This window comes from Apteryx rowi, unplaced genomic scaffold, assembly GCF_003343035.1.
Source record: "Apteryx rowi isolate R43461 unplaced genomic scaffold, aptRow1 scaffold_139, whole genome shotgun sequence".
NCBI classification, from domain to species: Eukaryota; Metazoa; Chordata; class Aves; order Apterygiformes; family Apterygidae; genus Apteryx; species Apteryx rowi.
In genome coordinates, this window is record NW_020447630.1 from 357,788 (window position 1) to 376,608 (window position 18,821).

The window sequence follows — 18,821 nt, forward strand, 5'->3', positions numbered from 1 at the left end:
AGCCCTTTCTTCTAGTTAAATGTTTCATTAAACTTACTGAGCAGATACTCATCTGCAAAATAATCTGGTTGTGAGGGTGGTGCATCATTAGGAAGCTTCTCTCTCTTCTCCTACCTTAAGAGGTAGTCAGGTGCAAGGTGGCTAATGACCTTTCCTTAGATGGATCTAATAGCTAGAGTAAAGGACTCAACAGCAGAGCTGGCTCCCTTATTTCTCCAGTGTAAAAGTATTGATGATGTATGAGCACAAAGTATTGACACTCTTGGAAAGTTTCTCTCCTCTTAAATAAAAATTCAAGGACTGACTCCAAGTTTCTACAGGATTTTGAAAATGTGGTATGGACTTTCTAATATGAATTTAGAGTAATTGACTTAAATGTAGTTCTGTTTTGTGAGAAAGAATGAGAAAATGTCTGGGTTTGTTTGTAGAGAGCATGGACTTTTGCAGCATGTAACTTTTAACAAGTAAAGAGCATGGTGTTCTACATGCTGTGAATGAATTAACATGCAAGATTTTAACTTTTTCACTTAAGCAGAATGCATTTTTTTTTTACATATACTACACTTACCCAGAGTTTCTATGTCTATATCATTTGAAACTCATCTTTTCTATTTTGTTAGAGTAGATGTGTTTACTTACCAACTTACATTACTTCCCTGAGATGTAAATGAGGGGACTGAATTGCAGGTCATTCTAAGAACCATCTAGATAAATTTATTTTGTTGAGCAAGTTAACTTAAGTTTTCTTGAACACTGAAATCCACATTGGTTTAGCATCAAAACTGAGTACCTTGAAAAAGGATTTCTTGTGATATCTTACATCCCAAGCTTTTTCTCTACTGTATTAGCTGTTTTACTACTGTATAGGTACAGATCTAGTTAGGACAATGAAGAATCAAAAAATTGACCGTGGCAGGCTAATGGAGTCAAACTTTTATAAAAGTACTAAAACATTTGATTCATTTCCTTTAAACACTGATATGTTTCTAAACTAGTAAACTAAAATTAGGATGTTAGTTTTGAAATGTTTCTTCTTTATGTGTGGATCCTAGTTCATAGTTTCATTTAGTGGTTTTGCTTGAAACATTTACAAATCGGATGCAGTACAATTAAGATTTTAAGGCAGAAACTTTCATTTAAAGCAGAAAGAAATTCTGCATGAGTGGTTCATACTGTAACAATACTATTTCTGTCATAGAAACATCTTTTCTGATTCTTAAGCAAAAATCAGTGCTCCATTTTTGTTCAGTTTTTCATGATTCTTTTTAGTTGTGTTTAGAAAGATGACCTCTGAGACAGCTGTACAGATGAAATTTCTTATTCCAGTACAGTTTATTCTTCCTTTTGTTAGTTGTAGCGGTGAAAGTATGGGGTATGGCATAAACTAATATGCAAATATCTTGCCTGCATAGAAGCTCTCAATTTTTGATCATGTTCATCTTGATTGTGGTTAATAAAGGGCACTTTAGAATACTGTTGCGAAAAGAACATTGTCAGTTGGAAATTATTTTCACATTAAACATTTGTTAACCACTAAATATGGTTCTTATTTTCCGCATAACATAGAAAAGGTGACAGCTTATATACAAAGTACTAAGAGTCATTAATTTCACTCTCAATGTCATCTGCATTTTGCTTTGTCCTGTCAATGTACTTTTCAGGAGTTTTTGAATGTGCTATTATGCCCCCCAAAAAGTCCAGCTAACAGTGTTGTGATGTTGAGGCAGCAAAGGCAGGAGGTAGGTATCTGATGAAAGGGTGAGGAGTAGAGGTGGACTTTTGGTACAGTCTAACATGAGTGCAACACTAAAAAAGCAAAGCCTCAAATGGCTGAAAACAGAGCACCATAGTGCTATGCACATGGGAAATATCTTAAATATATTAAAAAGCCCACCAAGTACTATTAAAGAAGCCCCCTCAAACAATTTTAATTGTTGCAATTCCAAAAGGTCAAGTTAATGCCAGATTGCTTAAATGTTACTGTTAATACAAATGAGCTTCTGGGTAAACAGCATGAGGACATCAGGTACAATATTAAAGTATTTCTTAAAATTAGTCTTGGCCTTCTGCCTTCGTGTTATTCCCCTTATGAACTGAAGGGAAAGATTATGCCAGAACAATTTATCTTTTTTCAAGCTTGGAAGAAATCTTAAGTTTCATTTCCAACTTGATAAGAACCACCCAAGCTCAACTGCACTTTTGCCCTTTGAACATACAGTGTATGTAGTTTAAGTGCCTTGTTCTGTAATTGAAGTATTTCATATTCAGATTGAGACCTGAGTGCATCTGCCTATCCCTTCAATCTAGAAGCAGTCTGCTCAGGAAGTTTCATATTAACAATTGTTAAGTCAAGCTTTTGAATGCGTTATGTAAATGAATATTGATCTATGAAATTATTTTTAGTTTGCTGCACTAATAAAATATTGAAAAATTGCTAATTGAAATAAGTTTCTGGAAGTGTCACTTTGTACTGGTACTACTTACCACTTATATTCATTTTATTAGCTGTGGATGCTATAGCATAAACTTTCTGACCAGATAACCAGGTCAGAAACTAACATTGAGGAAATGAAAATCAATAGGAAATGAAGAGTGTAGAAGAGTACTTGGCATTTGACTTGTTCACCAGATTTCTGCAACTGTGGGGAAGGCTATAAAAGCCTGAAAGGACAGGGGCTTTATGTTCTCCTTTTCTACCCCTCTCTTCTACTGCCATGAGAAGCTAATTTACTGGGAGGAAGGAGAAGGAGGGGGCAGGGGACATGGTCTGGACTGAAACTCTTTAATGTTAGTAAGCTAATTAGTATCAGAATGAGTAGGAAAGTATATGCAGAGTAGAAGTGCTATAGAAGTATTTTGATTCAGAATGCTGACCTGATAAGCTTCTTTTTAATAGAAGCTAAACAAGTATACATTTCTGCCACCAATAAGTAGTTTTGTACATTAAATACTGTTGTGCTGTTTCTCTGGCAGCTTTTGTGGAACTGCTAAAATACATAGTTCAGATGGGTGTTTATATAGGATATCTGTATGTGCATGAAGAAATACTGTGCAAATGGCCTTCAGAAGTCATTCATGCTATAATTCTTTAATACGAATATATAATAACTTTTTGGTAACACTGTCTACTATGTTGCTGACAAAAGTAATCTGTAGCAAACAGTGTCCTCCTAATGTTGATCACTGAATGCTAATATAATTACAATTCCGTTGATTTATTTTGAAATAAACTTTCAGATATCCCCTATTTTGGAGAGCAGGGAAGTGTCTGTTTCAGCACTCCTAAAGCTCTATCACTCCTATGATATTCAGAATTATTTCCCCTTCCAGTTTCTCTCCTGGGGTTTAGGTGTTCCAATAATGTGTGATTATAAATGATTTGCTTTTCCAGCAATGGTTGAGGTCTGAAGAGGAGAAAAAGCATGTGACTTCTTAATCTGTTAATTTTATTTGGCATCTTGTCCTAACATCAGTCCCTCTCCCTACTTAACTTTTTACAAATATCACTGACTAAGGTGGAAACAGCAGTGCAGAGACAGGAAAGTATGGGAGGTATGGGAGTAGGTAAATACTGTTTACCGTTTTGTTTTGTTTCACAGATTAATAGTGAGGACTGTAGGAGTATGGTGACCAGGCCTCCTTTTTTTTTTTTTTTTTTTCTAGTCAGGCATCAGTGGCCTAAGTGTTGGAACCAGCTTCTTGTTTAGTAGCTTTGGTGTTAGCTACCATTCCTTATTAAATTGCTTCAGGTTGCAGTGTTATCTTGCCTGGTGTTCGACTGGAGATGAGCAAATAGAATTCAGAATTTTTCTTTCACATGCTGACAATTTGGAATGTGTATTTAGTCTCTGCTGTAAGAATTTGACCAACTAGTATGAATGTAGTTCACGTGCACACAGTACACAAAGTACTAGAGTGAACTGGATCTTGCACACAAACAAAAAGGCTAATTTTTAAAGAGGCCTTAAAATAACTGTACTTCTGAAAGAAGGTAAGGATTGGTATAGAAGAGAGCCAGCTAAATTTTGGAGATTGTGGTGTCTTTTCAGCACTACTAGAATACAGTTTTTGCTTTTTATGTTAAAATGTCCAAGTTTACAAATTAATTCTTGGTGTGGTTACTTGTTTAACATGTTTTTAAGTCAAGTTAAAGCATAGTCTGCCTGAACTCTGTAGTAATAGGCTTACTCATTTTTGATTTTGGCTTGAATCTTTTTCAGACTAAAGTGGGAAATACACAAGAGAATGTTACTGTCTCTAAGCGCCTTGTCTGTCTTCTACTGAAGTTCACCAGCCCTTTAACCTGTGAATACTGGCTTTCCCTTTTTGATCTTCAAGGACATCTTACTGCCATTCTTACTGGCATTTGGTATTGGAGGAGAAAGAAGCTAAAAGGGATGTCCTGGAGAGTCATAAAGTTCATCCTAATCCCCTAATATCATTTGAACTGAATTGTTATTGGATGATATGTTTGTTTAGAAGTTTGTAAAGTATTAAGCATTATAATAGTGACAGGTTGTGAAGTCACTTTAGCCTGTTTCTGCTGTTAAAGATTTCTTCTTCCCCACCATCTTCATCTAATCTGAGTTCTTTTATAGGCTAGTGCTATTCACAGTCAATATGGAGAACAGATTGTTTCCTTCATCTTTGCAACATTTAAAACTTCTTGTCTTATCTGTTAGTCTGAACAGCTCTGCTTTCCTCAATCTTTCTTCTCATTGAAATATTTTATAATGCTCTGGTACTTGGTGTTGCTCTCCTCTGAACTCAGTTACCTTTCTTTGATGTACAGCACCCAAATTGGACTTGGTATTCCTACTGTCTTAAGTGTTGAACAGAATGCAAGGTTATTCCATGGGTCCTGCAGACTATCCTGTTTTGCAACATCATGTTTTTTAACTTGTTCAACTTGTGAACCACTAAATCTGATTTCTCTCTAGAACCAACTGCTACCTGGCAAATTGTTGCCTATCCTGTATTTGTGCAGTGTACTCTTTCCTCTAACTGTACAGAAACTTGAACTTCATTCTTCTCCAGTTTAGATGAGTTTTACTGGTTTTTTAATATTCTTCCATCAATTTAGGTCTTTCCAACTCTTATCTTGGACTTTGGTTTCCTTCCAGAAATAATTCTTTGTGCTGCTTGGATATGGTTCAGTTTCTTAAGGGACTGTGTTTATTAACCTAGTACTTTCTAAAGAATGGTCAGAATAGAAACTGGCTGGCTGCTGAGGGACTAGATCGTTTAGTGGTGTCTTGATTAAAAGCTGAGTTTGCGTGTTATTCTGATGGGAACTGCTTATCGGATTCTGAAGCTGTATGCGTATGTGGACTTAAGATAATCTTACATGTTTGTATCCATTAGAGCTGTGACCAGTCTGCCATATGCTCCTAATTAGAACAAGTTCCCTCCTCCATCTTGTCTGAGCATTAGCAGGTAGTCATTAACCTCAGCACAGGTCTCGAATTTCCCCTTCTCTGAGCCCTGCCCCCAACCAGTAGTTCACTTAGTTGAGATGCTTTACTTATCTTTCACTTGAATTAGCTAAATTTATGGATTGACTATTTAAAGGTTAAAATAATGTTTTGATCACTTTATAGCCAGGTTGGTTAAGCAGGTTATTTGAAATGTCTGGAAGAATGTCTAAAGAATAATGTCTGAAAGCTATAGGCCAAAATACAGATTAGCAAAGCTTTCCCTCATGGATGCCACGCCATGTGAAAGATAATGTTTTGAGAAGTGCTAACTCAAGATCAGCTAGCATGAAAGGCTGTGACACAACTGCTAAGCTGTTTGGAGTCTGTCAGTCAATATTTTTGACAGTGTTGTAATGCTATTTAAGGAAAGGTGATGGACATGCCTAAAATAATCTCTGTGCACTTTCCAATGATGAGTCTTAAGGTGATCAGAAGTAAGCTATTGCACTAAATATGCAGCTGGCCAAGCCRTAAGTAACCAGTCCCCTTGCTGTAAACAAGTGGGATTCTCATGGGAAACTCGAGGGTGTTACAGATTCACTTTATGAAAATTGTGGTAGATAATTTTAATAGTGTATCCTCCATTCTGCATTGTAATGAGGGGAGTGTGAGTGCTTATAACTGGCAGAATGGTGCACAATATTTTAAAGACTTTACTGCTATCTGCCAGGGGCAACTTCTTTTTTTCATTGTCACCCCCCAAAAAACAATATTAATCTTAGACCTGTGTCAAGCTTGACTTTAGGGGCAAATACCCCTTCAAATCAGTGTAAGTGCTGCTCTTGCTATGAAGAAAAGGAAGTACAGAGCTGCAACATGAAAGTAGTGAGTGGTTAAATTGCTAGAAGTTGACTCTTGCCAAATAGATCTGCATGCTGTTTACTCAGAATTATTACTCATCAATTCACAGTACTGTGTAGCAAGTTTAATAGAAAACTTGGTAGATGGAAGCACATACAGCATCCAAGTTTTTCTTTTTTTTCCCCTCTAAAAAAACTAAGGGGCGTTTTTCTTCAGTGAGTAGGGAACTTCACATTAAAGCGAAACTCATTGCTGAGTTGATATTAACAGAGCAGAGTTACACCCTCACCATAGGGAGCAGATGCTGCTCAGCCACGTGGGTGGGGTGCCCAAGTAGCAATGGTACGGGTTCAGTAACGTTCACCAGAGGTAACTTTGAACCAAGGCCTCTGGCTTTTTGGTTCTTTTGTCACCCTCCCCCCCTTGCCCATGGCCCTCCCAAAAAAGCAAATAGGGGATAGATAGCTGCAGGAGCTAATGGGATTCTGCAAAGCTGAGGGAGACTTCAAAAAGAGAAATCTCTTTAAAAAGAGCAGGAGTTGAGATCTTCTGCTTGTTTGAATTGCCCAAATTGGAAGCTTTTAAGGTGATTCTTTTAATACAAGTTATGTAGTAGAAAAATAAGCAAAATGTTTCTTTTGTCTCTGTAAAAACACAGTGCTCTAAAATAGGAATTGGCTATCCATTTAGTGTCATGTAGGTGAATGGACTCATTACAGAGGAATCAAGATTCTTGTGTGTTGAACAGATCTATTTTAAATGGGAGAGGAGGAGGAAGAAGAGAGGTTTAATATTTAACTCCTAGTATTTAAGTGTTAGAAATATTGATTGGTATGAGGATGGGCATTAGTGTGCTGGGTTTGGGGGGGAGGGGAGAGATCAAGTGAGAGGTGTCTGTCTCCGTTTTCCTTCAGTAATACGGAATAACTTCTGGGTATTTCTGTATTACTTCAAAGTTGCTGGTTTAAGCAAGTATAGCAAGGGCTGCTAAGCTGATAAGTATTACTTGACCTAATCTACATTATGGTACTGATACTTGTAGAGAAGCTGTTCTTTCAGGGGAAGATTAGATGCATGGCTCAACTATTAGTCTTTTAAAGAAGCTTGTTACTCCAGTTAAAATTAAGTCAAAAATGCTCTTTCAAAGAGAGAGACTGAACTTGCATGTCATACATGTTCTATTATTGTAGCATTGCTGTCAGCAGGTGTTCTTAATACATGCCGTGTTGCTTGTCATCTAATGTTACTAAACTTGCTAAGCACACTTTACTGCTAGTCATTGTGTATTTCCTGGAAGAAGACTTCAGGGATAGCTAGTGAATCAGCACTTTTAGTTTACTACATAAGCATATGCTGCAGTAAGCTGAAATGCTGTCGTTTCCAAACAGTTGAGACTTCCCTTTCAGGAAAGAAAAAAATAGCTCTTTGTCTCTCTTGGCACCCTTTCGCTGTTCTTGATTCCATGTTCTAACAGCTGCTCAAAGTTGCAGCTTTATTAATAAGTAGTTACAGTTGAAACTGTTTAAACCTCAACTACAGTTTTCAGTCAATGCCAGCCCAACACACTTGATTAATTATAAACAATGCAGCTTGTTTCACTTTGACCAAGGCAGGGTTTTTTTGCCTGTGTATTCCAGTTACATTTCATAATAATCATTTTGGTTCTAAAAGTAAACTATTTTTCTCTGAAGAATACCTTCTCATGGGTTGGAGGCCTGAAACAAGTACATTGATGATTGGACATACTTTGAGCAGGAGGTTGCACTAGAGGTCCCTTGCAGCCTAAGTTAGTCTGTAATTGTACAGTAAAACCACATTTATTTTATAACAGTTAAATTCTGGTTCCTTGTTCATGCCAGTGTTTTTTTACTTCACATCAGAAGGACTTCCCATTCCTGTCTTGAAATGGTTCTTTTTTAACAGTGAGATCTTATTGCCTTGAAGTTGCAAATTTTCAGACCTCGTAAAATAAAAGATCTGGTTTAACTCGGTCTCCTTGGAGTTCTTGCACTGTTCTGAGGTGCAGCTTCTTATTCCCATTCTTGTTTAAATCTGTCCCCAGATATTCTAAACTGGGCAGAGCTGGAAATACACTATCTATCCCATGCATTGTGGTGTGGTGGTAGTAGGTTTGAGAAATGTAACAATGTTCGGTAAGCCTACCATTTTGAAATGTAAAAAAGGAAAGTGTGAAGATAAACCATAACAGCTAATTAAATTACACTTCCCATAATCTAATCAAACAACAGATAGGACTTGGGGAAGTATTTGAGTGCATCTAATTGATCTTCAGAGACTTACTGGTTTAGCTTTAATTGTTCAGAAGAAGTCATCGTGGTTGCTAGACTCGTTTTTTTAGCAGCATAGATAGTGCTCTGCCAGCTATACCAGAGTTGTCCATAGCCACCTAGGCGATTTGTTTAGCTCTTGGTTGCCTCTTTTTCTGGAGGGTTCCTGTGAGTGGCCAGGTATTTCCCTATGCATCTAGAGTAAAACCCATGCTCCATTACATATTTGGGCTTGGTCACATGAAGAGGAAGTCTGCAATATGTGGCCTAAGGCTGCAATTAGAAGCAAAGCTTGTGTGCCTCACCTGGCTGGAAAGGTGGTTTACTACCAGCCTCGTTTATCTGTAGTGCGTCACTATACAAAATGCTTGAAGAGAGGCCTTATCTTCATAGAGCCCTGTGGTACATGGGCACTCTGCAGAATTTTATTTTACTATCTTAGACTGTGGAGTAGCTTTCAACCTGGGATACTTTTGCATGAAAAAGCGGTAGGTTCAGGTTTCTGCTGATACTTTATTGTGCATGACCTAGGCTGTATGCAGACCTGCCTGAATGTAAAGATTTGACACCAGAGTCTGCATTTTGTCACTGATGTTCAGAACGGGCAAGGAACACCTTGCTTGCTTACCAGCAGGCTGCGTTCTCCTCCTCACCTAGCAATGGAGAGAATCCAGCTTCCAATGTATTGCAGTGCAAAGCAGGTAGCAGCTGGACTGCAGCCACTCACTGGGAGAGTTACCCCCGGGTCCAGTGTCTGCAGACACTGGCATCAGTGCTTGGAGCAGTTACCCAGCTCTTAACCCCTGGGTGGATTTCTCATGATGAATTTTGCGGTGATATACCACTTTATGGGAACTAGCAATGGATTGGATTTTATCAGTGTGTAGAGAGTATGTGAACCTGTAAATTACTTTATTCTGAAGACATGCGAGCAGTATGTCTCTGTGGTAATCTAGCCTTCTAGCAGTGCGGCGTGCAGCTAAGGCACAAATGTTCTTGCCAGAAGTGCTTATATGGTGTATACTGAACACAGTGCTGCTGCAATTGAACAAGACAGCTGGGCTATGAGGAGAAGTCGGAGTTACAGAAGGCTACTAAACTACTTGTTTTATTGGTAGTACACGATGTAGCTTGGTGTGGGGAGCATTTTGTGTTGGTACCCAGCACTGCACTGGCTTCATTTCTTGTGTGGTTCAAAGCATTTTACCCCTCTGAAAAGCAGTAATAAAAAAAGTGACACATAGCTTAATGCATAACTTAAAGATACTACAGCCACCAGAATTACAGTTCGGTACAGGAGATAATGTTCATCTTGGAAGCCCTGAGTGTGTTAGAACCCAAATCCCTTGCTTTGCTTTGCCCCGGTGTAGTGGAAGCAGCCGATTGTGGGCTGTTTCCCTGCTTCCCAGGTTTGAAACTTCAAGGGCAGAGTAGGTCAGCTCGCTGTAGGGACCTGCGCTGTGCTTGAAGCTGTTTCTCCTATTGTCTCACACAGAGGGTGTTGCCTTTCAGCAAATAAAAGCAGCCTGTTGCTTTTTGCATGAATGAGTAATGGTAGGGTATGGTTTTTGTAGTGGTAGATGAGGCTGAACTTTATATTTTTACAGGTATATTTGCTGACATTATGTATGTAATGTAAGATCACATTTTTAATAATCAAAAACTAGATTTCTGAAAATTGCATTGCATAAAACAACTGTATAAATAACTGCCTAGGCTTGCTTAAATTTACTACAATGGGGAAAATGAGTTATATTTTAAATGAAATAACTCTATCACTCCTGGTTAAACCCTTTCAAAACCATAAGTCATGCAGCACTCTTTTTCTGATGCTTCTCAATGCGCATATGCGTACAAGGAAAACTAGTTTGGTGAGAACCTACTTAGTGCATACTCCATACATAAAGAAATCCTATGCCTGCTAATCTGGCTAGTATATAAAACTTATTTCCACAATGAGCTCTGTTTGACAGCTGCAGACTAATGGCTGAGCAGTTGTATTTGACAAAAAGACTTACTTGGACATGGGTACTCGAGATAGAAATGTTCAGTTTTCTGTAGGTTATAAATAGATAAAGCTTTCTTTTTAAAAAAGTTAAACTACATTAGCCTAATTATTTAAAAATGTTAAATGAAGTTTTAAGAAATCTATGCCTAAACACTTGTCTGTGCTTAATTTGGTGCTAATGACTCTGGACAATCTTAACTGGGAATTTAACGTGCTGTTAGTTCACTGTTTTGACCTGCCTAATTCAGAGGCAACTTCAGAATAACTTTATTAATCGCCGTTAAAATGTGTGCAACTTCTAATTCATTGTCATTCAGTAATAGATGTTATTACTTCTTGCATAGGGCACAGAAAACTTCATACTCATTTAGCAATGTGTTTCAAATGTAATTATGAGGGCTAAAGGTAAAACTGCTCTGTTTCTAATTGTCTGCCAAGAGAAGGTTTATGTGCAGGGAGACTGAAGTAGAAACAGGATAAGGGTTACTTTTGGGCTTTGACCAATAGTAACCTTTGGACGGGCCTGTTTTCCTTTCTGCTATTTCCCTCTAGTGGTCATAAAGTATATTGACTTGGGGGGTTGATTACATTGTATCTTTTAAAATACTTAAACATATCGATAAATAACCCAGCAGGAATATAGGGTCTGTCGAAACTTAATTTGTTGAGTTGACCTGTTAATGTAATGTATTATGTGATATTTCATAATGGGAAAACATTCTGCTTCAGATGAGCAATTCAACTACCTGTTGGAGATCCAAATTTTCATCTTTTTGAATACCCGGATGTGCCCTTTCTTTGAAACTCAGCCACACAGAGTTCTTAGCATAAGCTAAACTTGTCTGTAAAGTGCTTTGAGCCTTATGAGGTGAGAGCTGTACTACAGGCAAATTTTTGCCTTTCTATTTCTGGAACTAGGTGTTATGTCTAAACACTTGATGTTAATTTATCACTTGAACATGATGAAAACGGAATGCTAGACTTGTTCTTGGCCCACAAACTAACCTGAGGATTATAGAATTGGGTCGTGTTAGTCTTTGTAAACCAATTCATGTTTTCATTTCCCTTTTTAAAAATTCTGTCTTAATATAGGTACATCTATTGTATATTAGGTGTTTGACTTAAGATCTTTACAAATGTTTCTTATAGTTCAAACTTTTTGCTTGTCATGCTGAACTGCTTTTTTGTTTATACAGYTATTCTTTCAGAGCTTCATCATTATCATTTTCTACCTAGTATGTTAATCTTTTGGAGGGGAAATAAACAAGAAAATTACTGTTGGACAGGACTATTGCCTAGTTTGTGCTTAAGATGTGAATCTTTATTTTGCAGTATTGATATATTGTTGGAAACAGGTTTAAAGCTTCTACTGATAGCAGGGTTCTGTGTGCAGAAAGAATTTTTAAACTAGACTGGGCTTTTTCTAGACAGTTAATTTTGAGACAAGTAGAAGGACTGGAACCCTGGAAACTCTGGGAATCTGGATAACATGGCATAATATATAATATTACATATATGTGACCCAAGGAGTACCTTATTTCATATAACCCTTTTGTTGCTATTGTTTAACTCTGATCTAATGGGCGCAGTGAGCCTTCGTTGGTATTTGGGGAGTTTTGAATGAAGTAGATCTTGAGAGCTGATTAAACGATAGTTATAGCAAGAAGAAAATGGAAAGAATATGGAATAAGTCTTGAAAGCCAAGAAATATGTTAAATTAGATGGGATTTGAGATGCAAAACAAGCACTGCATTTAATGTAAAACTCCTTTTTCCCAATTACTGTTGTAAAATTGTAATTTAAAATGAATAATGTGTTCTTGTAATTGTTCTTCAGGTGTAGGATCATTTTTTCTTAAATCCTCCATCAAACATTTTACGGGTTCTTTCATCCTTGACAGTTCCAACTTTCTTCAGCCTCCAGTGCTTGCTACCTATTGCATATGCTGGAGTACATTAAGCATTTAATAAAGATTTCTACTCTGCTGGCTAGGTGAAAGTCTAAGGGCTGAACGGAGGGGGAAAACAATCTGTTCCTATGTGGCAGCAACAAGATAACTAATTGAGGTAGATGAATAGGAGACAAGGATATGTGGCTCTTTCATCTAGAAACATTTGTTTTGTTGGTAGTTTATCTGCCTGTTGATAAGCCTTCCGAGACACAGGCACATCACTGCGTTAGTTCTGCTTTGCTCTAAAGCTGCCTGTTGGGCGATAGCAGTACTGTGCAGGTGAGAATGGTGCCTCCACTTGAACAAGGCTGCTGCGCTTTATATTCTAGAGTTTCCTGATGTAAGAATGTTTCTTCTGAATGGCCAAAATTTAGGCTGCTTAACTCAAAGGCTGAAGCTGATGTGAGACTTGCAACAAGTAACCCTTTGGGCAGAGGAGCAAAAAGCTTTGCTGTTCAACCATGACCTCTCTTTTGAAATCTGATCGTCATCTCCAGTCCAAGACGCTTCAGCATAATACTGATTAAGATTTGTTTTTCCACTTCTGTAGAGAGATAACATTAAGTTGAATACTTCATTATTTTAAATAGTTGGGGAAAAAAAACAACAAATGGAATACAAGGTTATCACTCCTTCTCTATTACTTTGGAGGAGAAACAAGATGTTACTTGAATACCTGTGGTGACTGTAGCTGTAATTCAGCGGAGCATGTTCGTTAAGCGACATAATGCACTGTGCTCGTGTGGGCGCCCTGCGGTGCCAGCGTGTCCTGCGGCCGTGGGCGCCCCCCTGGTGGGCACCTCGCGGGTGAGTGTGCGGCAGCTGTGGCTCATGCTCAGGCCGCTGCTGAGCAGCTGCTCATTCCCTGCCTGCTCCAGGCTCGCCTGCCTCTTTGTGCTTGTGCATCATCTGATGTCACTCCCTTTCTTAAATTTTATACCTAACTGATGTAATAATATAACCATTAAACATAATTTAATATGCCTATTAAAAAGGAGAACTATTTGGCAAATGTCTCCAATTATGATCAGAACTATTCTCTCTTTTAAAGGTGTAGTTGTGCATATGGACTACCCTTAAACCAAGATTAAGCTGTATGTATTTGAATAAACTTATTCTTTATAATCTGTGGTAACTTCTTCTGGTTTTCAAAGCCTTGAGGCAAATTGAAAATTATTCCAGTATATTGGGAGCTGAAACTAGAACATCAGTGCAAACTGCTTAGTTTTATTACTAAGTCAGTATGCAAAAGGCAGTAGATATTATCACCTCGATTTTGGCACCTTTACTCAGGAAAGACTTTTATTCTGTAAATCATACTCTTTCCAGAGAGGTTCCCAAGTCCATGAAGCAGGGTTTCAAAGGCATTCTGTTCCTGCTGTTCCTTGGAGGCTCCCGGGTGTCTCTGTGCTTAGCATGCTGACTCTCCTAAACTCTTTGGGTGTGCCTGCGCCTCCCTGCTCAGCGGGCATGGGATGCTCCTATCCGCTGTTGAATGAAGAGGTTGAAAGTTGCTGAGTCATATTTGGTGACTACGGTCTTCCTGTATATCAATTATTGGGAGATCTTGGAAAAATGGTGTACATCCACGCAATTAAACATGGCTGTGAACTACATGGATAAGGAACATCGGAGGCCAGTCATTTTGTAGGTAGATCATGCTCTTCTCCCTGTCCTCCTGCCCCTTGTAGCTGTGCCTCTCTGTCAACCTCTGTTCTCCTCGCTGCAATATTTTGTGTATTGGTACTGCTTCTTGCCCCTCTCTTTCTTTAGAAAGTAGTATGTGTTTCCAGAGCTTATTAAGCAGTGCACCACTGGCCCGTGCAGCCATTAAAGATGCCTATTGTCTGGAGGCAACACATGGTGACTTACCAAAGTATATGGAGCATAAGGTCTCTGAACTCTATACTTCTCATATCAATTTGTCAAGTGAGAGTAATGGTTGATAACCTCTGTGCTACATTGCTGTAGTCTCCATTGTTTATCTGTTGTCTTATTATATATACTTTTTGACTCAAAATGCCTATTTTTTCCTTCTGTGTATGTACATTTATTTCCTGTGAAATTGCAACACTTATCATTTTAGGAAGAAAAATGTCTTCATTTCATTACCTGTTTTTGCAATTGTGAAGAAAGGGCATGTTAGAACCTTTTTAGTTTGGTTTCTAAGAGTCTCCTGCACCGTGCGTGGGAGGGCTGCATGCAGTGGGGAACATTGGCCGACTGCTGTGACCTGGATTATGAAATTCTTATCTCTGCCTTCCTGCAGATTAATGACCTCCTCTGTTTGGAAACCTAAAATTTCCATTTTCAAAGCCTGTAGAACAATTGATAAAGCAGACCTACAGACACATGTTAATTGTCTTTTTTAACTTCAATCCAGATAAATACGTCCTGGACTGCCTCACTTGTATATGTGGTGTTCTGCTTGCTATCTGCAGATGTCCCTAGCCAGCTTTCATTAGCTCACCCTAGCATTACCCACTCTTTCTTCAAGTACATAGTTCTTTGCAGTGTGTCCAAAAATGCCTTTGGAGCATGGGTGTTTAACAGACCTCTCCTGCTTAGTCCCTGCTAGGTCTTTCATAGTACCTTCCAGCTCTTTTCAATTTGTTTTTACTTGTTCTGTTCTCCTACAGTTGTCTTTTTGATAAGATATTGTGATTTGATCTCTTAAATTTTTTTAGCTTGGGGAATGACAGCAGTAGGATTTTACCCAGCTACTGCAGAGAACGTGATTAGAATCACTGCATCCTGACATCTGCTGTGGCACCTCCTAGGGTGAACCATATGTCTTGGAGGGAGGAGCTGCCTGCTGCTTGTGTGTTATGTAAAATAATAAATTATTTATAATGCACACTGAAAATATCTGTCTTGATGGACAAACATGTACATTGAAGCACTTAACAGGCATTAAATCAAGACATAATCAAAAGAATTCTTGGAGTCATGAGGGTTTCTTTTTTTTTAAGTGGGAGAGCTTTCCCATGAATCTGTGCTTTACTACAGAGTATTATTGACCCACTTTAGGAAATCCTGAACTGGCAGATCAGTGTGAGCTGTAATGGAGATCTGCAATATGATTCTGCAAATACTCTAGCTATTTTACTGAAAGCGGCTTTTCTGATGTCCTGCCTTGTTGCTGACACCAGCGCCTGCTCCAGTAAAGAATCACATGAAGCGTTGGATCATGTGGCTCTTTCCTCTCATCCATCGTAATGAAAAAGCATTTTGAAAGGATTAATGGATTTCATGCAGCAGTATAGAAGCTGGAGGTGTTGCAGTGTACTAACAAGTACCAGCTCTGAGCGTAGCTTTGAGGCTACTACATATGCATGGAATGCCAGACAACTGCATCTAGCTCAGGAGCATGGTAATTCAGCATTAGTGCTTAATGCTATGGGTTGATACAGCTTCTGAGTTATTTTGTTTTCAAGCAGTGACTATTAGCTTCTATCATACGGACCCTACTTGCTTTTTCAATTTTTACCCTGGGAAACTAAAAACTCAAACAGAAGAAGCTTATGTCAACATTCCTCGTCTCAGTGTAACTGAGTATTTCTGCAGTTCATGATGATCCGCTTTGCAAGACATAAGCGCAGCAGTGACCTGCTCTGGTTTAGGTGTTGCAGTGGTAGAATGGTGGGGCTTTGCATGATGCATGCTTTTGTTTGCTTTAAGCTGCTTGTGTGTGCCTGCAGTGAGCTGCATGACTTGTCCGTGCATCAGTTCAGAAGCAATACTTTCTGTGTTTTTCCCCCTCCTCCCCCTGATAAATAAGGATTCTTGATCTAACTTTCTTTTTATCCTCCCTTTGGTTATTAAAACACAGTTCTATGTGAGACGGTTTCATCAGCATGATCTGTAAATGTGCATGCTTTAGGTTCGTATTGTGTGCTGTTCAAGCTGCCGAGCTTGCTACTGAGTTACAAATAGTTAAAATTGCCTAAATGCTTTGTATGTAGCAGCTCTTTATTGGTTTTGCAAGCTGATAGGTCACTGTCTCGAACAATTTTGAATCATGGAAAAACTGTTTAATGGAACTATTAATCACAAGCACAAATGACTATCAAATACATGTACTGCTGAAATGATATTTCTTAAAAATAAATCAAAATTAAATATAGGTAGAAGGCTTTTCCCTTTATTCTCTGAATTAAGTAATCAGGGAGTGTAAGGGTAATATTGGAAGAAATAGATGAAATGCAGAATGTAAGTCGTAAGGCTTTCTATTTCTAATTAAGGTTGTGTCTGTTCTTCAGATATGACTTTGAATACTCAAAAATATGGTAATTCAAGAGCTTTATCATTAAGCTTAGCTCTAGTTTTTGCATAGTCGTGTCTTGATCATTTATTATTGTAGGAGAAAACAATCAGGAGACATTTGTTCTTTCAGTTATAAAGAGTTATATAAAATGCTCAGACCTCAATGCCATGGATATTTTGGCTACATTTTAAAACCGATCTGCTCATGAAGTCATATCCTATTGAAATGAAAAATTTTGTCCTCTTTCTAGCTTACTCAACTCAAGCAGAAAACAGAACGAGTTCCCCTCTTTCAAAGTAACTATAGTAAAACCACATTCAGTGACACCTGAATACTTATAGCATATGATTAAGTAAACACTGACAATACCGGTAAAACAGTGCATTTTTGTTTAGACTTACGTTTAGAGGAAGTCTTAGCAGAAATGTTTTATGATGCTCCAAGGCTTTAAAACATTTATAAAAATTTTCTTGATATTCATGCTCAACAAACGCTTTTTTGAAAAGAAATAACAGCATCATGTGCCTAAAGTTTTCGATTGTCCTTTTTAATCCTTTTATCCTCATACATACTTTGCTTTCATTTTTCAGGCCTTTGAAGGTCTTAAGGTCCATAAAAAGATCAGAAAGCCACTACTTGAGTATTTGCAGAAAAGGGTATTTTCAGAAGTAACCAAAGCTTTTCATTATTTAACTTCTACATACTTAAGGTCCTAAACCAGTAAATTAAAGTACAATCTTTGCACTTTAATGCAAATGTATTATAATTCAAAACATGGTCCAGAATTCCAAATACATTACTAAGTTGTGCTGCTTAATACTTGAACTGACATTCCAAAAGACACCTGTATATTCATTGTGAATATTTTTAGCAGAATTTCTGTTCCAATATGTATAAGCCATGCTCTGAAATGAATAGTAATACAGATTCCAAAAAATGGTGTTTAGCATCTTTGTTGCTGCACTTCTGTAGTTTTTAGAGCTCTTCCTCTTTATAAAATAGCTTTAATACATGATTTATAGCAGAAAATACTAAGTGGTGTACCTCTCCAAGAGTATGACTTAATAAGGAAACTGCCTCTTGTATTCATTCATTTCACTCTAAGCTGTCAATGAACTTAAGTTTTGGGTTCTGCTGTTTCAAACAAGTTACGTTTCTCTAAATTTTTGCTGATGCAAGCAATGAAACTAAGGCAGGACTAGCTCAATTTTCCTAAAAACAAAAAAACCACTCTTCTAAACTTATTCTAAATATTTTGTGAATTAATCACTTTGCCTTCTTCCTCCAAGGCTTGAAGTACCTTTATCTAACCATGTCTCTTTTTCATGCTCACTTTTCAGCTTCTCGTCTACTTTTGATACTCATCTTGTTTGGCTTTAAAACGCTATTGTTTGCTCAGCACTTTCTTGTCTTCTGCCTCATTCTGCAAACAGGCCGGACAAACTGACTCTTTGCTCCTCCTTGCTTGTTTCTGCTGCATAATCTCATTCGTTCATGTTCATTCAGGTATTGTGTGGACATCCCTGGGACTCGTGTTTTCTTTTCAGTCATATCTTTGTTCCTCCAAAGCTGTGCTTCTGTACTGCTACTCCTTTGGAGCCAAACATATGTATTGTCCCACATGTCCCAAATAGTCCTGTTTCAGCCAGCACTTGAAACAACTGTTTTTCTCCTTTCTCCTTGTTTTTAATACACTTCAAGTTCATTTGCATCTTAATTTTCAGCACTTTTCTGCCTCCTGAAACCTATGCTTTCTTGAGTTTGTCCATAAGAAGTTCAACAGCTGGAGTTTAATTGCTACTTCTTGCTTGTTCCATGTCATTCAGTCTTCCCTTCCTCCTGCTCCTTTGGAATTTCGCTGATACTACAGAATTTCTTATTCCTGTTAAAGGTGCTTCGCAATGCCATCCCTGTCTACTTGATCAAACTCGTGTGTTAACAGGATTTCAGATATTACTCTTAACCATGTTTCTTGCATTCTGTTTCAGAGCCTTCCTTCTTGGCTATGCATGAATCACTCATATTAACC

At 38.0% G+C, this 18,821-nt stretch overlaps 1 protein-coding gene across 5 annotated transcripts in view; it reads left to right on the forward strand.

Annotated features, from left to right (window-relative positions):
• Positions 1–18,821, forward strand: part of COL4A3BP (collagen type IV alpha 3 binding protein) — an 80,190-nt gene that overhangs the window by 25,473 nt on the left and 35,896 nt on the right. The gene's annotated exons all lie outside the window — the stretch shown is intronic.